We start from the raw sequence: 20,043 nt of genomic DNA, 5'->3' as shown, positions 1-20,043 counted from the left end.
AAGGCATCTGGATCCTCTGTGGTCATGCCATGAAAGGTTAGGATGTTTTGCAAGGGAATAGCTTTCATTGGGGCATTGGCTACTGGGTTGACTATGGGATATTACAACATTGAGGTCTGACCTTGAGGTCATTGATTTTCCATTTGGTCACAAATGTGCCAATATCCTTTAGGGACTTCAAGGGATGCTATCAGAGTAAGTGGAATATTTTTAATCTGACGTGGTTTTGCGACACTGCTCATATCTGTGATCACAAGGGATCCTAGTTCAGACAATTGTGGCTCTGCCTTAGCAATTCCATTGGTTTCTCCCTCTCCTTCTCTTAAATTGTATGATTTTCCCTCTTGTGAAGGATCAAAATGTAAATTTTTGGAAACCTGAAATCTTTGTTCAGATCCTTCGATTTGGCTATGAATCTCATCATAGGCTATAGATGGTGAGCCTGCTACCTGAGGGATTATGGTAGGTATTTTTCCATGTATAGCCCAGGGTCATACTGATGCCTAAGATTCTGATTTTTTTGTGACTTCATATATAAAAGTTGATCTTCCAAGGTTCCTTGATCCCTTGGGTTTTGTAGATTTGGGTGGGGGATTCTGATTTTTTATACCTTTTTATTCTTAGTCATTCATAAAAACCTCTACTCCTATTTAACCTCTATGCATTTTCTGAAAAGCGGGTTGTTGAGAAAGCACTGCACTTGCTGGTTACATAGGTTCTTACCTCCCGTTTTTAATACCCAGTTCTTTTACATCAAGAAAAATAAAAAGAAATCACTTTGAAAAACTCTCCCTGGAAATGACACCAAAATGTTGGTGCACTAAGATGACTATTAGAAGCAACCTTAATACCTAAATTAGTTATCAAACCAAGGTAAGTCTATTTATTTCAAGAGTGTTCAACATTGTCTATCCAAGTGAATTCAGAGGTTAATTCATAATGAAATGATTTCAAATCGGTACAATAATTAATATCTAATTCTCGAATTTCAATCTAGAACAAATTTGAAGGAAAACCTTAAAGCATATTCAAATATATTTTAATCTACTATGTAGAAAATTGAATCTGAATGCATGTAAAAGGAATCACTCTAAGAAGATTGACTAACTAGCATCAATAATAACTCATTCAACAAGGAAGGAAAACTACAGCAAATGAACAACAAACAACTATTCAAGCTTTTAACTAAACACAATCAACTATAAACTGAAGATATTTGATGACACTAGCTCAGAAGGAACAATAATCGAATCTTGAAACTAATTTGATAAATTTATAAAATATTAACATGCAAATGTAAACATAGCAAGATCTAGAATCTAGTTTGAATGACAAAGGTAAATCGTAACAATCAATACTTACAACAATCGCAATAATTCTAATTTCATGAAATAACGAGAATACAAAATTGCAAGAGTAAAAAGGAATAAGTATGACACAAGAAAAGTAGTAAATATTTTATTGACTAGGCCCAAATTCTCCAGGATTCACTGCCGAAAGACACTCAGAATGTCATTACAGGTAAAACACGGTCTTTCTCATTAAACTAAATGATAGAGATACAATGTCACCGTAGTGAGAATAATCTATGTCAAATGTGAATAGTTACAATCTCAAAACTCCTATCTAGTTGTTCTATTTCACCTGTCAGCTTTATATAACCTATGAGAGACAAACCTATAGAAGAGAATCCTCAAGATCAGGAGATCTTGACGATTTTGCAACCGAAAATTATATTTTATTACAAAGAAACTTGATTCTCCTAGTCTTCCACTAGCATTCATGATGGAAACATTGTCCTTTTTCTTTTCTTGGTCACCGTTTTTCCATCGTTGGAACATCAATCGTTCAACTCATATTCTTTCATATAAAAATAGCGAAAGTTACTCTTTATGCCCAAAATTACCCAATTAATTAATGATTTCTTTTATTAAGCTTCTACACTTCTTTCTTCTAAATTCTTTTCTAAATTGAAGATAAACATATAAAGTTGAATGATTAATTAAGCTAATATGAGGATAAAACATACATTTTATACCGCCCAACACTCTTCAAGCTTGAGTTGAAAGATGGTAACCCCTTAGCCCTAGCCTCAAATATTAGATCCATCATGTAGGATGTAGAAGTTGTTGGAGTTAAAATAGACATTGATCTCACAACCTTTATCAAGGTCCTCTATCCCACATACTCTCACCATCTTGAATCATTAAAATCTAGTGCCCAACTTAAGAACATTACTTTGACACTCTTGTGGAGGATTTGGGAAGACAGGAAAAATATTTCGGGAAGAGGAAAATAAATTCTCGATCCCTTGAAGAAGAAGTGTACCTTTCCCAATTTTAGAAGAACATGCCACAAGATTATGCTAAAAGGAGAGGTGGAAGAAGAGGATGTGGAAGGAAGAATCATAAAGGCAAGGTCGAATGACAACATCAGAGGGAAAGGTCTAATATTTACTACATTTTCTATGATAGAAATGACCATGATAAATCCACATCTTGAATCCCTTATGAATGAATCAAGAAACAATGCAAAGAACAAAAAGGTAAAAACCCAAATCTGGCCGAAGGTAACGCACCTGACTCTACTCATTAAATTGTTGCCCATTGTAGTATTGGTGTAATTATATATTTGTTTCATACTTCATTTGCTTCTTGGAAAGATGTTTGGCTTCTTGATACAATAACAACTTGCCATATGTACTTATAGAAACAGTTCTTTTAATACCTTAGTGATAATGTAGATGGAGAAGTGTACTTTGTAGATAAGTAAAACTCAAGCAAACCAAACTTTCCACCATTAGGCTTAAACTACCTAGACTTCCTAATTTTCTTCTGTATTTTGTAGTTTATATTCTAGAATTATGGATATAATTTCTATCCCTTGTTCACATTTTCTAGAAAGGACACTCCATTCACTTGTTTGTTGGAAAAGTAGAGATAAGGAAGGCATGAGAAAACATAGTTATCATGACATGAATGGAGGAGGAAATACTACCAAAGCTACAAGGAACAATTTCTCTTACACAAAAAATTTCATGTAATGAATCTTGGTATAATGAGGGTACATTTCCATCCAATATTTTCTAAAATTCTATATTTGGAAACCATAATTGTGACATCGTTCATTTTTTGAGAAGGAATTGTGTTTCTAGTTTTTTGGCTACTCCATGGAAACTAGAGCAATGGGAAGCTTGTATACGAGGAAAACATAACAAATAACCATTCCATGATTGTACTTCCAGAGCATGTTGAAAGCTTGCACTAATTCATTTTTATTTTTGTAGTCCTATGCTTGTTCCTTCTTCAAATGGGAATAAATACAAAATGACTTATTGATGATTTCACCAAGATGTGTTGAGTATACTTGTTCAAAATTAAATCAAAAGTTCTTGAAAATTTTAGAAATTTCCATGCATGAACCGAAAATGATGCACAATGACATGTTGAATCTCCTCATACTGATAGTAGAAAAGAATATAATTCTAATGCATTTGAAAAATATATTTTCCAACATGGGATTCAACGTCGAACTATTGTTGCTTATAATCCTCAACGAAATGGTGTTGCTGAAAGAATGAACAAAACTAACTTAAATATGGTTTCATGATAAATTTTGTTATCTGGAAATGAAAAGATGATGTTTTCAGATGATGTAGTTATATGTGAAGTATATATTAAAACATATGTCCATCTCATTCTCTAAAAACTATTTCTCGTTATGAAATGTGGTATGGCCACATTCCATCAGTAAGGCATCTCAAGGTCTCTAGTTCCCCCTATTACGGATTCATTGCTAATGAAAGTAGAAGAAAACTTGATGCAAGTAGTTGTAAATGTGTCTTCCTGGGGTATTCAAATCCCCCTAAATCATATTTTATTTATGATGACATAAAAAATAAGTTTATGTTGTTTAGAGATGTGATTTTTCTTAAATCTTCCAAGACTAACAATACAATTGAGGCAGAACTTGATCATTTCGGTAGATTCATTCATGCCAAAAAATATCATGATTTCGATAATGATATTCTTGATTTCGAAGGGGGGATCCATATCTCAATCTGATCTATGGAATTTCCTTTTGTAGCACTATCTCCCACTTATGAAGTTTCGGTCACTCCTTCAAATGAGGAACATTGTTTGAGTGATGTGATTGAGAGGCTAAATATTGACGCAAGTGTAACTCAATCAACATAGCAACCTCGACCATCTCGGGAAGGTCCCCAAAAATGAGTTGCAAAAATAGTTGAAAGTGCTCACCCCGAGGAGCCTAGAAAGACAAGAATTAGAAGTTCTACTAGATAAAATGGAGGTGATGTAGATGGTTTTTTTTTATGATATGGATGTGAATTAAATTTTCTTACTAACCTTGAACCAAATTCCTTTAAAGAAGCTACTTCTTATTATGGAAAAAAAAGAATAAATATGACACGATTATGATGTTCTCATAAAGAATGGAACATGGAAGCCGGTGGACCCTTAATTTGGGACCAAATATATTGGCTGCAAGTGGGTCTACAAGAACAATTATAAATTAGATGGCTCACCTTTTTAATAGAAACAAAGGCTTATACTAAATTATTTTCCTATAAATAAGGTATTGGTTATGAAGATAGCTTCCCCCCATAACAGAAAGGGCCACCATAAAAACTATTCTTTATTTGGCAGCTTAGAATCGATGAAAAGTCCATCAAATGGGTGTAAAGACTACTTTATGAGTGGAGAATGGAAAGAAAATGTCTTCATGTTTCATCCAGAATTCTTTGTTGTTAAGAGACAATCATAGAAAGTATGTAAACATCATTATACAATATAAAACAAACATTGTGAGCTTGGTATGAAATATTTACTAAGCATACTCTGAAATTAAATTTAAAACACTATATCTTGATGATGCAACTCCTTTTGTTTAGAAAGTTGGAAAAATTGTTGCTTATGTTGTGGTTTTTGTAGATAGTCTATTGATAATAGGGAACAATGAGATCTATATTACATCCATAAAGAAAGATTTGAAGAAATGATCTGAGATGTCAAATTTGTGACACCTTCATTTGTATATGGGCATTGAAGTGACCCAATATATAGGATGTATATTCCTGAGTCAAAATAAGTACATTTGAGAATTGTTGAACAAATTTAGTGTGGTTGAATGCAATCATTTTTCCACACCAATGGAACAAAATTTAAAGCTCACATCTAAAAAAGGAAAGGAATTTTAGAATTCAACTAAGTACAAAAAACATGTGGGAAGTCTTATCTACCCCACCAATACCAAACCAAATGTTTTATTTACTGTTGGAATCCTTTCCACGTTTATGCAAAATCCTTGTGAAGGAAATTGGTCTATTGCAAAAAAAGTTCTAAAGTATTTGAAAGGAACTCAAGACATTGGACTAAAATATTCATAGGTGGGTGACTTTAGCTTGATTGGATATTCAGATTCATTCTCTGATGGATATAAGAAAAATGGAATGTCTACTTGTGTCTATGTTGTGAGTCTTGGATTAGGCATTGTCTCCTAGAGGTCAGATAAATAGACAATTCAAGCACATTCCACAACATAGGTGGAATATTTGGTAGCTGCAAAAGAAACCAAAGAGACTGCATGGCCAAAGAAATTTCTTCAAGATTTGTTGGAGAAATAAGTGAAGTCTAGTCCCTTTCTAATTAATAAAATTCTACAATTGAATTGGCCAATAATAAAAAATTCCATGATAAAACTAAATGTATCAACACAAAACATAATTTGATTTGATATCATACAGAGGCCAAGCCTATTCATTTATGACAATGTTCCACAAATGAAAAAATTGGAAACATCTTCATCAAAACACTTGAAGAAAAATGTGTTAAGAATTTAGAATGATGCTTGGACCCACAATCACCCTTTCAGATTAAAGGGGAAACATTAGACACCTAATCGTAGGGATTGGGTATATATATATATATAGATATAGATATATATATAATGATTCTTAAAAAAATGTGGAACAATAAAAGTGTGGGATGTTCTTGTTCTTCTCATAAAAGTGAGTCTTTTCTTCAATTAGAGCATGGAAATCACTAGGTATTTATAATGAAAAACCCAACTAAACAACATGGAAGATGAGGATTCCTAAAATTACTTCAAACTTGTATGGTGCAAGAAATATTAGCATAAATATGTCAAGACTTCACTAAATCATTGGGTAATAAAATAATACATCACTTCTCAAAATAAAAATAACACTATGAATATTATTGCTAAATTTATGGAGAAATTTCAACACAATATATAATTATGTGATGAGAGAAAATTAAGATAGTATAAGGAGGTAACCAATCCTAGTCTAGAATATTAGAACCATCTCTTTATATGGACTATTGAAGAAGTGAATCAACAATGTCAAAATGAAGACAAACACTTAAGATACTTATCATGATATAAGGCATTGTACAATCTCTAAAGTGTTGCAAGTTGGAGGAATTTTTCATCTTTGCAACATTAAAAAGGTTTAAGATACAATTTTTCTTATATTGCCTCGCATAGACATTTCAAAATATTTGTTGCAAAATTGTCCTTCCTAATCTACTCTTTTTTTAACTAGAACAATAATACTATATTAATGAGAAGGATGTACTACAGTTAATAACTATTACATAGAGAAGTGGAAATTTGTGAAATTGAGATAAGGTTATCCACTACCACCATAAAAAGTGATTGGTAACAAATTACTTAGAGAACATTATAGGTACTCTATGCCTATGGGCCACTTTATGAAAATTCCTGAGGCTCAAATGAATTTGAAATACATGATTAAAAATAAAAGAACTTATTACTATTTACTTCATCTTTCCCCACATCTGAGGGAAATAAGGTTTATTGTTCCAGGTTTATTAGCTCATTAAGATAATTAACTATGTCATATTCTTTAAAAATTTCTTACATAGAATTGTGAGAGGTTCATTTTTCTAAATTCCTTAGCATGATACATGTGGTTTTGACAATACTAATCCTTCTCTTTTTTTAATTAAAATGTTCATTATGTTTGTGTGCTACAAAATAAAATGATGCTCAATCTCATTAATCTTTGCAATTCTTGACAAAATGGCTCTCTTTTTAATGTGCTTAATGTGATTTATCTAGGTAGTATAATTTGTGGTGCTTAGGGTGGTACCCAAAAGGGTTAATGATTGTAATGTAGCCATAATAATGAAATGACCCATTACATAGTTAAAAGAAGCGTTCCCCTGATGATGGACTCACTTTGTAGTATGAAATGTTGGGTTATCAAAACTCTTTAACAGGTCATTCCAGACTCTTTCAATACACTCAACCTGTATGGACTCGTTATTTAATAATAAATGATATTTGGTAGAATCACTGGGAATACTCATAAGAAATTATAAATATATGTGAGTATCATTTTATTGACTTGTAGTGAGAATGAATTGTGAAATGATTACTTCTATAAGGAGTATTTGATGGTATTACACTACTAAGAGGATTCTTCTCTCTATATTCTTCATGTTTGGAGACTTTGGTGTTTTATGGTCTATCTTAAAAGTTTTACAGTGGTTTTTCTCTTATATTTTCTAAATTTTGCTACAAGTGAATTTGATAACAATTGTATTAAAACTTCAATAATATAAGAGGGAATCCTGCATAAATTGTACAAGATAAACCATAAAACACCAATGGTATTCGAGACATTTACCATAAACAACAAAAGAATATAAAAATAAGGGAACCCTTAAGGTAGGATAACACTACCAAATACTCCTTATGGAAGGATTCACTTTTAAATCCATGCTTGTTATAGGGAAATATAATTCAACACACCCTCAATACAATGGTGCTCATGTTTATTTATAATTTATAATGAGTATTCATATGAGGCTATGTCAAATATATCTTATTATTATATACTTTTCTTTTAATTACACAATGGTTCTATTCACTTATTATGGCCACATTAGATTCATTTTCCCGTTGGTTACCTTCATAAGTACCTTATATTGTCCTCCCTAGATTTATTACAAATATCATCCTCATTCTTTCATATTAATTTTATAAATCACCAAAGATTTTTGTTGTCCATGTTATGCTCCTCATTTACCTAAAAAAAGATGAAAAGTGTTTGAGAAAAGGGGAGTTGTGCACCATCAGGAGGAAGGTCATCCCTCCCTCAATTTTCAAAGATAAAACCACACTAGAGGTAGATTTAAATATACAAATAATCCTCCTTGCAACAAAAGTGTTAATGAAATTATTAATATTGAAAGCAAAACTCAAAGAAAATTCCCACTTTTAGATGGAAAAGGAGAGATATCTTAAATGTTTTCTAAAAGATAAAGGACAAAGAGACATGACAATATATTTTATTTTCAGGGCCTTTTGTCCAAACAACTTTTTTTAAACATATACCAATTTCTTAATTAAAAGGAAATCAAAATTTCTCTTATAATAACATGAAATTGATTGGAGAAATAAATTGGAACTATCTACAAGAAAATTCAAACTATAAAAACTTGATATGAATGACAAAGTTAAGGATTTCAAGATATTCCATAATGTATATGAGTAGAGTGAGAAAAAACTAAAATACTCACCTTTAAGACCAATTTCCTTTGATACCTAGCACGACGTAAATTATTATCATAGGGAGTAATTTATGGGATAATTCAATAACAATGAGAACTGTCAATTTCCCTAGAACTAAAAGCTTCCATATTTAGGATGAAACCTTAGAATGACTTCCCTATGATTGAACATTGATTAATGGGCTCTTTAAATAAAATGTTTCCATCAAACTTAAGAAAATAAGCTTTCCTGGAATTAAATTCCCCAAAAGAAAATCAAACATACATCCTAGCTATTGTAGTGCGAACAAACAATCCATCTAGATATTTCAAACAAAGTGGAGGTTGGATTCTCATTGAATTGTGATTGCTAGGCTACCCAATTGTGTTTCTTGCTTTCATGTGTGCTTGGGTCTTGTTATACCAACTACAATCACCCTCAAAAAATTTGCCTATGATTTGTTTAAGAGCCTCCTTCCTAAATCACAACAACTCATCTCGCACTCACCCAAGTACTTCTGCTTTGATTGAGCTTCATCCTTTGCATTATGGCTTGTGTTTTCTTACTTGGTTTACTGTCTAACCCATAATATGATCTCTTGACTTGCTGTTCACCCGGTTCTAGGCTCGCCTCAGTGAATTGTGCAATCCTTGAGGGCAACCAGCCTTGCTCTCGGGAATTGCGTAGTCCAAGCTAACAATGAGCCTTCAGCTCCAAAATTGTGCAAAGCGAGTTAATAGCCAGCCTTCAGCTGGGAAATTACCCAGAGCATGAGGGACAGCCCAAGCCACTAAGTCTAGAAACTACACCGAAGCTTCTTCCTCATAAGTTGCTTAGTGCATGAGCCAGTGAGCTACCCAATCCTTCCCAAAACTGTGCAATCTCTATGGAAAATGAATGGCAATTTTCCCGAAAGAGAAAAAAAGGCAAGAAGAATCCCTAGGAAGTAGGAATCTATTTTTAGTTTCTCAAGGGTGACACATTTATATCCTTAGATGTTTTTGCAAAGTCTCGCTTTTGTCCTTGATCTTAAGCATGTGTGTCATAAATTCCAATTTTCTCGATTTTATGTAATGGACACTTAGAGACCTCATTTGTACATTTGAGCATCAAGCCCTAGAATTACCAAGTAAGTCAATGAGCCTTTGAAGCATTGTCGTCACTTTTTCAGGTGAGTTTTTCCTTTATCGTCTTTTGCTGCTTTTTATGTTGCTTTTCATTGTTTATTTTGTGAGACTGTTCTCTCACTTGTTTCATTGAATGAATGTTGGACTTTTAACTTGTTTGAGATTGTAGAAGTGTTATTTCAAGTTATAGACCACCTTTCCCAAGTGTTGCAGGAGTTTTCCCATTTTTGCAATAATGGTAGCTTTTGGGGTGACTCTCTTCACATGCTTCTTTTTCCTTCAGTTTAATCAACTGTTGAGCTTGTTTCACATGCATGCATAAACACTTAGTGAGATCTGCACCCAACGTCACATTATCCTTCAGACCTACTTTAATTTCATGCTCCCCATTGGTAGATATGGGCTCCCCTTTCCTAGATCTTACACTTCACTGCATGCACTGTGCAATATGGAAGCCAAAGCCTTTGCCTCGGCTTTCAAAATTGTGCAGAGCCTATTTCGACCTAGCTCTAACTACGAATGTGCAGTTATAGTAGACAGTCTCCCAGCTTGGCCAGCAAGACTGCGCAATGTGAAGTTTCTCCTAGGTTGTGGCACAGACTCAACTATGCATTTCAGAGTTCTAGTCATCAAGCTTCCACACTGACTGTTGGGATAACATAGTGCACAGTTCCCACAATTAGTTAGTCACACCTATCGGTCAAAATTGCATAATCATTGTCACTATATGCCCTGATTTTTGCTAGACCATGATATGGAGTTAGATTTGTAAGAGCTAATCTTTTCTTGCCATGAGCTTCCCTTCTATCCCACGGGTACCACACTTGCGAAGCACATCTCTCCAGCAGTAATTGTACCATGGCACCAATGAAAGCTTCTTCAAGAGAGACCACTAAAAGCAGTATTGGGGAAACAGTTGATCAAGCACCAGTTAACTTGCCAATATATGTGAACACTCAACTTCTCATATAAAATGAGTCAACACTAACATAGCAGCAAGTCCAACAACAATAGGAGATGAAAACAATCTAATACAATATTAGGGAAAGAGGAAGTTGCTGACATAATAGAGGGAGAACAAAGATGCAGAGTAAAAGTGGATTCAATCTTCATGCAGACAACTTTATCAGCAAAAGCATAATGTAGTAGTGGACATAGACAACAGAGAAGAGGAAGAGAGAAAATAAGAGTTTCCAGGTAGTAGAACTGAGGTCCTAGCAAGCGGAGCAACAACCAAAGGAAGGACAAGAGCTAAGGAGGAAGGAATGGGAGGAGATGTAGAAGTGGGAAAAATAACTAAGGTAAGGAACAACTAAAGAGAAAACAATGCCACTATAGGATAATGAGCTGGAACAACTAGTAGCTGAGGAAAAGAGTGAATAGATATAGGTTCCCTCATCAATGCTAAAGAAGAGAACCAAGTCTAGCTAGAGATTGATGAGTACATGGAGCATCTAAGAGAAGTGGTCACCAGGGAAGACTTGGAGTTGAGCGCACATAACATGTAGAAGTAAATTGATGGTATCGTCATGGTCAAAACCATGCTACATATGCTCTAGAATGAGTTGGACATGAGTTCCAAGACTATATACCCATACGCTATGAAGGCAAGATTCTGTTATCAGAAAGACACCATCAAGTAGTTTTGGGACATCATCATGCAGTATCAAGCTTGGGATCAATATGTGGCTGAGAAGTACCAAGTGGAGGTTGTTGACTTGGTATTTCGCCAAACATTGGAATCTTAGTGTTTTGTCTTGTTAGGTTGTCTCTAGTCTATTTTGTCTTACACTGGTACATGCGGAAAATGTAATATTGTTTGTAAATATTTTGTAAGTGAAATTCCAAGTGTGATTAGTGGAATGTGAAAGGTCATCATTTTATGTAATGAGTTACTTGAAAGGAAGTTGAAGAGTCATGAGGGTAGTCAAAGAGTTACAAAGGGGAATGTCAAGGATCACCCCACCCATTTTTATAAATAGAACCTCATAACTCATAGAATGGGCTTTTGTGATCCAAGCTTTTGTCTAGGCTTAGTCTTAGGGAAGGCTTGGTAGTATTGTGATGAGCCTTGACTTCTCCACAGCATAGAGCGAGTATACTTCTTTGGAGGAGTATGTGTCCTTGACTGTAATGTTCAACTACTAGGGCCAATGGTTGTTAATTGTGTATGTATGGATGGAACTTTCACTTATAATAATGATAATAGAGCCAACATGCTTTCATGCATATGTTGTTATTGTAGTTGGACTATTCTAGTTGCTTTAGCAATTTATGTTCTTTAACTTACACATTTTCTTATGAACTATTTTATATGCAATTGTATGGACCTTGTTGAATGTGTGTTGTTGGATTAACCTATCACTTTGGTTTGTGGACTATTTCGCATTTTAGCTTGTGATGTCATTACGCTCGTGTGTTCCTTTCAGGCTGTGTACTATTATAGGTTTCTAAAGGGCACACCTCCTTTTCCACTTTGTGTGTTAGAACCCCCATGAATCTTATTTGACTCGTTGCAAGGTCATACATTTTCTTTAGCCCAAAGTTATCATACTTATCTATGTGCGCTACTGCTGCCAAGGAATTACACTACCACCCACTACTGGTACTCCTCTTCCAAATAGTTTGAGGTCTAGTTGGGACTTCTTATTAGGAAGATCCTGATGCAGGAGCATTCAACTCAACATCATTATTGTATTCTAGTAGACATAGGGGGTCTTGTGTTTCAAGGAAGTTAGTTTCCTAAGTATTTAATTAATGTAATTTTTTAATGCTTTGAGTGATTTTAATGAGAATAGAAATTAATTGAATATTGTGAGGCATAATTGTAAATGTTCTCTAATGTAGGAGAACATGAGAGATTTAGGATAGTTGAGTGATGAGAGGATTAAAAATTGACTGTAAAATCTAGATTAAGAGTCAGTTCATGATTTTGTGGATTTGAGAGAATCCTTAGGGATGAGGAAGACACTTTAGGATTTTGTTGAGAAGCTTATGGATATAAACCGGGAATTGGTTTTCGAATCCCTTCTGTATAAATGTAAGCCTAAAAGGCATGATCAGTGGTAGGAGAGGTTGAATAGGTCAGATATATAGCAGATTGGAGTGTGATTGTAAGCCTACAGGCAACATGCAAATCAGACGCCACTAACATTAGAAGATCAGGCCAAAGATAGAGAAACTATGTAATTATTTAGTTATCAATACAAAGGTTTAATTCCGAGCCCATATAAATGTGTGTTTCTAGATTTGACTGATAAATTATAGTAAATCAGAGAGTTGCATAGATATATTTATGCAGGGGGGGTCAAGGCAAATATACAGAGGAGAAGAAATATAGTGGAAGAGAATGGAGCATTGAATCCATTCAAAGAGCCCCAGTAATTTTTTGAAGGAACATGAACTAAAGAAACTCACAGAGTTAAGCTCAGGAGGAGTCACAAAGTAGAGTGTCAAGATCCCAGAAGAAAACTGAAAACCACAGAAACCTTGAGGAAATAGTGTAAAAACTAAGTAAAGAGAAAAATGAAAAATGAAGAAATGATGCATGGTAGCCATCGGATCTTGAAGATAAACGGCTAGGATTAAGTCACAATTTAATCAGAAAAGAGGGGGCTTAAATAGTGAAAGTGAATTTTAGGTGGCACAAAAACTATAAGCGGTATTAAAGGGTGAGCAACCAATCCCATTAAACGTTTGACACGTGGCGATGAGGAGGAGAGAGGAAAAATCTTATATGGTGGTTAATCATTGTGCTACTTGTCCAGCCAATATCAATGATAGTCGTCAGATCCATTGGGTACAGATCGATGGTGGAAGATTGTCACGTAAGTTTATTAATCGGGTGAATGAACAACTGTCAGATCAAGTTTAGATCAATGGTAAAGATTTTATCAAAGGCATCGGTGATCAGAATTGGAGGAGGAATAGTGTAGCAGAAGGTTTGATATAGAAAAGCGAACCCAATGATATTTATGAATGTGGGTGTAAAATATTTGAAGTTCGACCTTATGTGTTTTGGGTCGGGATTTCATGTATTTCCTTTGTATTCCATAAAGTGTTGTGCCTAAGTATTTTAATGAAAAAAGCATTATTTCAATGCGCCGATAGTCTCATATTGGAAATAGAGGGTTGATAAAGATGTATATGTGGTATGACCATGGTAACTGCGATGAGCAATTTCGATAAAGATAATTGTCAGTAACTGTGAAAAAGTCAAGGATCAGCGGAAAAGGTATGATTTATGTGGTTTTTGTGTGTCATCTATTATAAAGGCTTTATAATGGATTAAAGTGCTGATAGAAGGGTTTTACGGTTAAGTCCAATTATAACCCAAGGTTAAACAAGGGGCTTTGTATATGTGTGCGGATTAAGGATTTACAAAGGATTATTAGGGGTGATCGAGTCCCGATGAAAAAGTTAATGAGGGTTTAGACTTTGGTTAGTCTATTAATATGTTTCCACATGAATTCTAAAGAAAAGGGCCTTAAACATCATCATTATTGAAGATTTGACCTAGTAGGTCATTTTAAATTCCTGGGGAAAATGGTTTAGGCATAGGCCTATATGTACATTGTGGGTAAAGTAGGGGTAACCTTTTGTCATTTGGTATCAAAGATGAACAAAGAAATTATGTATGAAAGTTTCTTTGAAAGAATTTAGAACAGAGATATGTGGAAAGAAGAGTATGCAGGCAAGGGAGATCAGATTCTAATCTCACAATGAAGCAACCAAAGTAAAGCTGAGAGATTGCAGGAACATAAAGAATCCACAATGATGTTTTGGAGAATGGAGATTCATTCGAATCTGAATAGTGGATGGGGACTTCTTGTGAAATCATGCAAGTATTGTTTTATTTAACTCTAATTTGAGTTTTGCTGGATAAAGAAATAGTTTTAAGATTGACAATTACAGCTAATGATGCATATCAACAAAAGAAGATCAAGCCTTAAGAAGCAGTAATGAAGGAAACTGTTAAGGATTTATGAGTGGGCAAAAAAACTCAGCAAAGGATAAATTGTTGCTGATATTTAAGATTTTCCGTGATAAAGATGGAAGATTGGAAGAAAGAATTAGATTCTAAATCTGATTGACAATGGCTTAATATTGAGAATTTGTACAGTGGAAGCATGAAGATATGCTGAAGGAAATTTGCAAAAATGGTGAGATCTTGAAGGCAGGTGAAGGTATGCAAATTTTTCTAATGATTAGCAGATATTGAATGAGTGAAATTTTAGAACAGGATTACAATAGTTAAACTGTAAGAGGGATGTTTGTAATTTCTTGAAGCAACAAAGTTTCAAGGTACAACTAAAGGCTAGTGAAAAGAATAGTCCATTCAAAAGTGCGGATGAATGGGAGGACAAGATCAAAAAGATATCTTAAAGGTGAGGAGATATGTTCTTATTTTAATTTGAATTGAAGATTGGAGAGTTGTGGTCCTTAAATTGATACACAGGTAGCAATAGAGGAAGGTGAGAAGAATGCAACAACCTAGAGCGAGGAGTGCTCAATTGGTTTTAAAGGAAAGAACTAGAGAAATGCCAACAAACTGAGCTTAGAGGAGAGAAGCTTAGTGAGGCATATGTAGCGAGAACGATACTTGTTATTGCACGGGTATTGTTGCAGCTCACAAAGGTAATTCCACAGAGGATGTGGTAGAATTGCTAAGGGAGTAAAGGAAGCAGGTAAGAGTTTCTAAGTGGAAGCAGAAATGTGGTAGAACCTTGAGGAATTCCAACAGAGATTAGATAAAAGAGGACAATTGTGTTCTTGGAAAGTACATATGAGTTGAAGCCTGGAAGGAGAAAACAAAATTACTAAAATGAGGTTCTAGAGATATAGAACCAATTGCTTGCCAAAAGACCAAGTACAGAGGAGAGCTTGGTGAGGTAAGTGGTAGCACGATAGAATTGTTGTTGTAGAGGCTTTAGTGCAACTCATAGTGAGTGAGTGAGGAACTTATAGAGATGGAGAGGATGATGACTAGTGATAGTCATAACAGAGGTTCTAAAAGAAACTACAACCAAGGATAGATGGAAGGAGATGCCAAGTCAAATGGCATAAAAAGATAGTTAAGTAAAGAAGAATATGAGAGGGAGAAGGTTGAGGTAGTAGTTTAGCTTGAAGTATTAATGGAAATGTTGTAGAGAAATGAGATGGACCAAAAATATGGTTATGTCATAAGAAAGAAAGTGAAGTGGCAGAGGCTACAAGAGAAGAGGGAATGACAGGTGAATATGCAGTTAATAAAGGAGCTAAGGGAACTTGAACACATTATAGATGTCAAGTTGGAGATAGAGAAACTCAAAAGAGTTGAGCTACAACAGAAGGAATATGTTGAAGAAGATGTTGAAGTTTTGATATGTGAACTAGAACGTCGACCATTACTTTTTGAAAGTGATGAAGAGCCAGAGGAGTTGGATCATATGAATGATTCAAAGTAGCCAGAAGACTTAATGACTAAAACACCAAGTGAGACCAGAAGGTCTTCTATTTTTAAAATTAATGATTTGTGTACGATTGTAGGTTTGGAAGAAGATAGGCAGTCTTTTAAAGCTGTAAAAAACATGAAAGAATACCTTCCAGAAGATGAAAGTTTTGAAGGACAATATGACAAGGAGACTGGAAAAGAATCAGTTCGCTACAATGGACAAGTGTTGAAAGACATCATTGAAACAGATGATGGGAAGGAGAGACTAGCTGATAGTCCCAAGAGTTCTTTGAGTTTGAATCAACATACTAATATGCTGACGAAAGAAGAGAGATCAGAGCAACATACTGCAGTGTTGCCAAAAGAAGAAGAGGTACAAAATCCTTATATTTTTTATTATGATGATTGTCTTATAATTGAAGGTTTTGTTACATAAACTAGACCATATTTGGCACAGGAGGATAGCCAAATGAAAGCAGAAGAGGAAGAACATCTACTGAAGGATGTTAAGAAAGATTTAGCAGAGGAAGAAGGACCATGTGAGGATGGGTCAATCACAAATGAAGAAATAGGAGATTTTGTAAAATTTCCAAAGTTCACTTGAAGTAAAACCATTGAGTTATATAGGGAATTAGACTTTCAAAGGAGGAAGTTAGAAGAGCAGAGGATAAATTTTTAGGATAAATTGCTAAAGAAGGATGACAAAGAAGTTGTCATAAATAATAATCAAGAAAACGTTGATAGGTGCAGAAAACAGAAGCAGAAAATTCTTCTAAAAGACAATATTGCAGCAGCTAAAAAGGTGCAAGATAACAAAGAAGAAGAGGTTAAGGATGAAAAGGAGGCGATCAGCATAAGTGAAGAACAAGAGAAAAGGAGAGTTCATCAATCAAGAGATGAAAACAATCAACAAACTAAGGATATAATGGACAAAGAGATTGAACTGATAAGAGGGTTAATGATGAAAGTGTCTCAAAAGAAGAGAACAACAAGAAAGGAGAGGAGTGACAACAAGAGGAAGATAGCAATAGACTATGAAAGCAGGGCAAGTGGAGCATTACAACATAAGGTATGGAGACCTGGAGAACAGCAATAGACAATAGAAGCAATAAAACAATGGGCAAGAAAAGACAGATTAGAAAATAAAGTCTGGGATCCAAGAGGAAACAATTATCCAGACTTATGACCAGGAGCTCATAAATTTTCTTATGTGGGGAGTCTGATGCAGGAGCATTCAGCTCAACAACATTATTGTATTCTAGTAGACATACTGGGTCTTGTGTTTCAAGGAAGTTGGTTTCCTAAGTATGGAATTAATGTAATTATTTAATGTTTTGAGTGATTTTAATGAGAATAGGAATTAATTGAATATTGTGAGGCATAATTGTAAATGTTCTCGAATGTAGGAGAACATGAGAGATTTAGGATAGTTGAGTGATGAGAGGATTGAGAATTGCTTGTAAAATCTAGATTAGGAGTGAATTCATGATTTTGTGGATTAGAGAGAATCCTTAGGGATGAGGAAGAGATTTTAGGATTTTGTTGAGAAGCATATGGATCTAAACCAGGAATTGGTTTTCAAATCCCTTTTGTATAAATGTAAGCCTAAAAGGCATGATCATGGGTTGGAGAGGTTGAATAGGTTAGATAGATAGTAGATTGGAGTGTGATTGTAAGCCTATGGGTAGCTTGTAGATTAGAGGCCATTGGCATTAGAAGATGAGGCCGAAGAGAGAGAAACTATGTAATTATTTGGTTATCAATACAGAGGTTTAATTCTAAGCCCATATAAATGTGTGTTTTGAGATTTGACTGATAAATTATAGTGAGAGTTGCATAGATATATATATGTAGGCGGGGTCGAGGCGAATACACAGAGGAGAAGAAATACGGTGGAAGAGAATGAAGCGTTGAATCCATTCGAAGAGCTCTAGTAATATTTTGAAGGAACATGAACTAAAGAAACTCGCAGAGTTAAGCTCAGGAGGAGTCGCATAGTGGAGTGTCGAGATCCCAGAAGAAAACTGAAAACCACAGAAACCTTCAGGAAATAGCGTAAAAACTAAGTAAAGAGAAAAATTAAAAGTGAATAAATGATACATGGTAGCCATCGGATCTTGAAGATCAATGGCCAGGATTAAGTTGCAACTTAATCGCCGAAGAGCGAGCTTAAATAGTGAAAGCAGATTTCGGGTGGCACCAAAAGCGTAAGCGGTATTAAAGGGTGAGCAACTGATCCCATTAAACATTGGACATGTGGCAGCGAGGAGGAGAGAGGAAACTGCTTATCAGGTAGTTAATCCTCGTGCTAATCATCCACCTGATATCAACGACAACTGTTGGATCCATTGCATACAGATCGACGGTGGAAGATTATCACGTAAGTTTATTAATCGGGTGAATCAACAACCATCAGATCAAGTTTAGATCGATGGTCAAGATCTGATCAGAGGCATCGACGATTAGAATTAGAGGAAGAACAATGCATCGAAAGGTTTGATATGGAAAAGTTGATCCGACAATATTTAGGAATGCGGGTGTAAAATATTTGAGCTCTGGCCTTATCTATTTCGGGTCAGGATTTCATGTGTTTCGTATGTATTCCATAAAGTGATGTGCCTAAGTCTTTTAATGAGAAAAGTGTTATTTCAATGCGCCGATAGTCGCATATTAGAGTCAGAGTGTTGATAAAGGCGTATATGTGGTGTGACCATGGTAATTGCAATGAGAGATTGCAATAAAGGTAATTCTCAGTAACTGTGCAAAAGCCGAGGATCAGCGAAAATGTATGATTTGTGGTTTTTGTGTGTCATCTATTATAAAGGGTTTATAATGGATTAAAGCTCCGATAGAAGGGTTTTACGGTTAAGTCCAATTATAACCCAAAGTTAAAAAGGGGGTTTTGGATATGTGTACGGAATAAGGATTTAGAAAGGTTTATTAGGGGTGATCGAGTCCCCGTGAAAAAGTTAATTTGGGTTTAGACTTTGGTTAGTGTATTAATATGTTTACACATGAGTTCTCAATAAAAGGGGCTTAACCATCATCACTATTGAAGATTTGACCTGGTAGGTCACTTTAAATTCCTGGGGAAAATGGTTTAGGCATAGGCCTATATGCATACTGTGGGTAAAGCGGGGGTAACCCTGCGTTAGATCCGCTGAACGTTGGTGGGTCCAACATCGTCATCATTTCTATTCCTAGAAGGATGACCAGATGAGAAGTTGAGTCCTTCAAGTATGTTTTTAATTTCTGCACATCATTCATGACCTATATCTCAATCACAACCCTGACATTTTTTTTCTCATGCTACTGATTTCGATGTGTCGGTAGATGTTATAGATGACATGTCGAGATAAAAATTTGATGGCAAAAATGAAACACCCCTATTAATTTATGCAATTGCCTTTTGGGGCTTCTGTGATAGGAATGGTGTCCCCTCAGATGATATCGCCTGTTGGTTGTTTTCTTTCATGTTCAAAGGGCGCGTCAAGCAATGTTTCACACATTGCCCACAACATATATACATTGCTTCAATCACATGTTCAAAGAATTATGTCGTGCTTTCATTCTTTATGACCGCAAAGCACTTCATTAAACAAACTTAAAATTGCGAAAATCACCTAACGAATCAGTTGAGCACTTTTATGATTGTTTTCTTCGTTACTGTTTTGAATTTCCAGAAGGTGAAGTTGATTGGAGATTTTTGGAAGGAAGATTTCAATATCTTGTTCACATTTTTGAGAATCCACATGAGTTAGAATCTTTCTAACCTCTCCCAGCATACCTCGGTGTCAGAGCTTTTAAAGCTGATATAGGCAAGGTTGTTATCCCAAGTGATCCTCTAACCGATTCTCATCAAACCGCTCTAGCTCCGTAGGTCAAGGTGGGAGAAGTTGTGAACCCACCTGTTGAACTGTC

The sequence above is a fragment of the Pinus tabuliformis genome, chromosome 7, assembly GCF_031772625.1.
Source record: "Pinus tabuliformis cultivar Carrire ecotype Pingquan chromosome 7, CPIR1, whole genome shotgun sequence".
In the NCBI taxonomy this organism is placed as follows: Eukaryota; Viridiplantae; Streptophyta; class Pinopsida; order Pinales; family Pinaceae; genus Pinus; species Pinus tabuliformis.
This window is presented reverse-complemented; position numbering follows the sequence as displayed.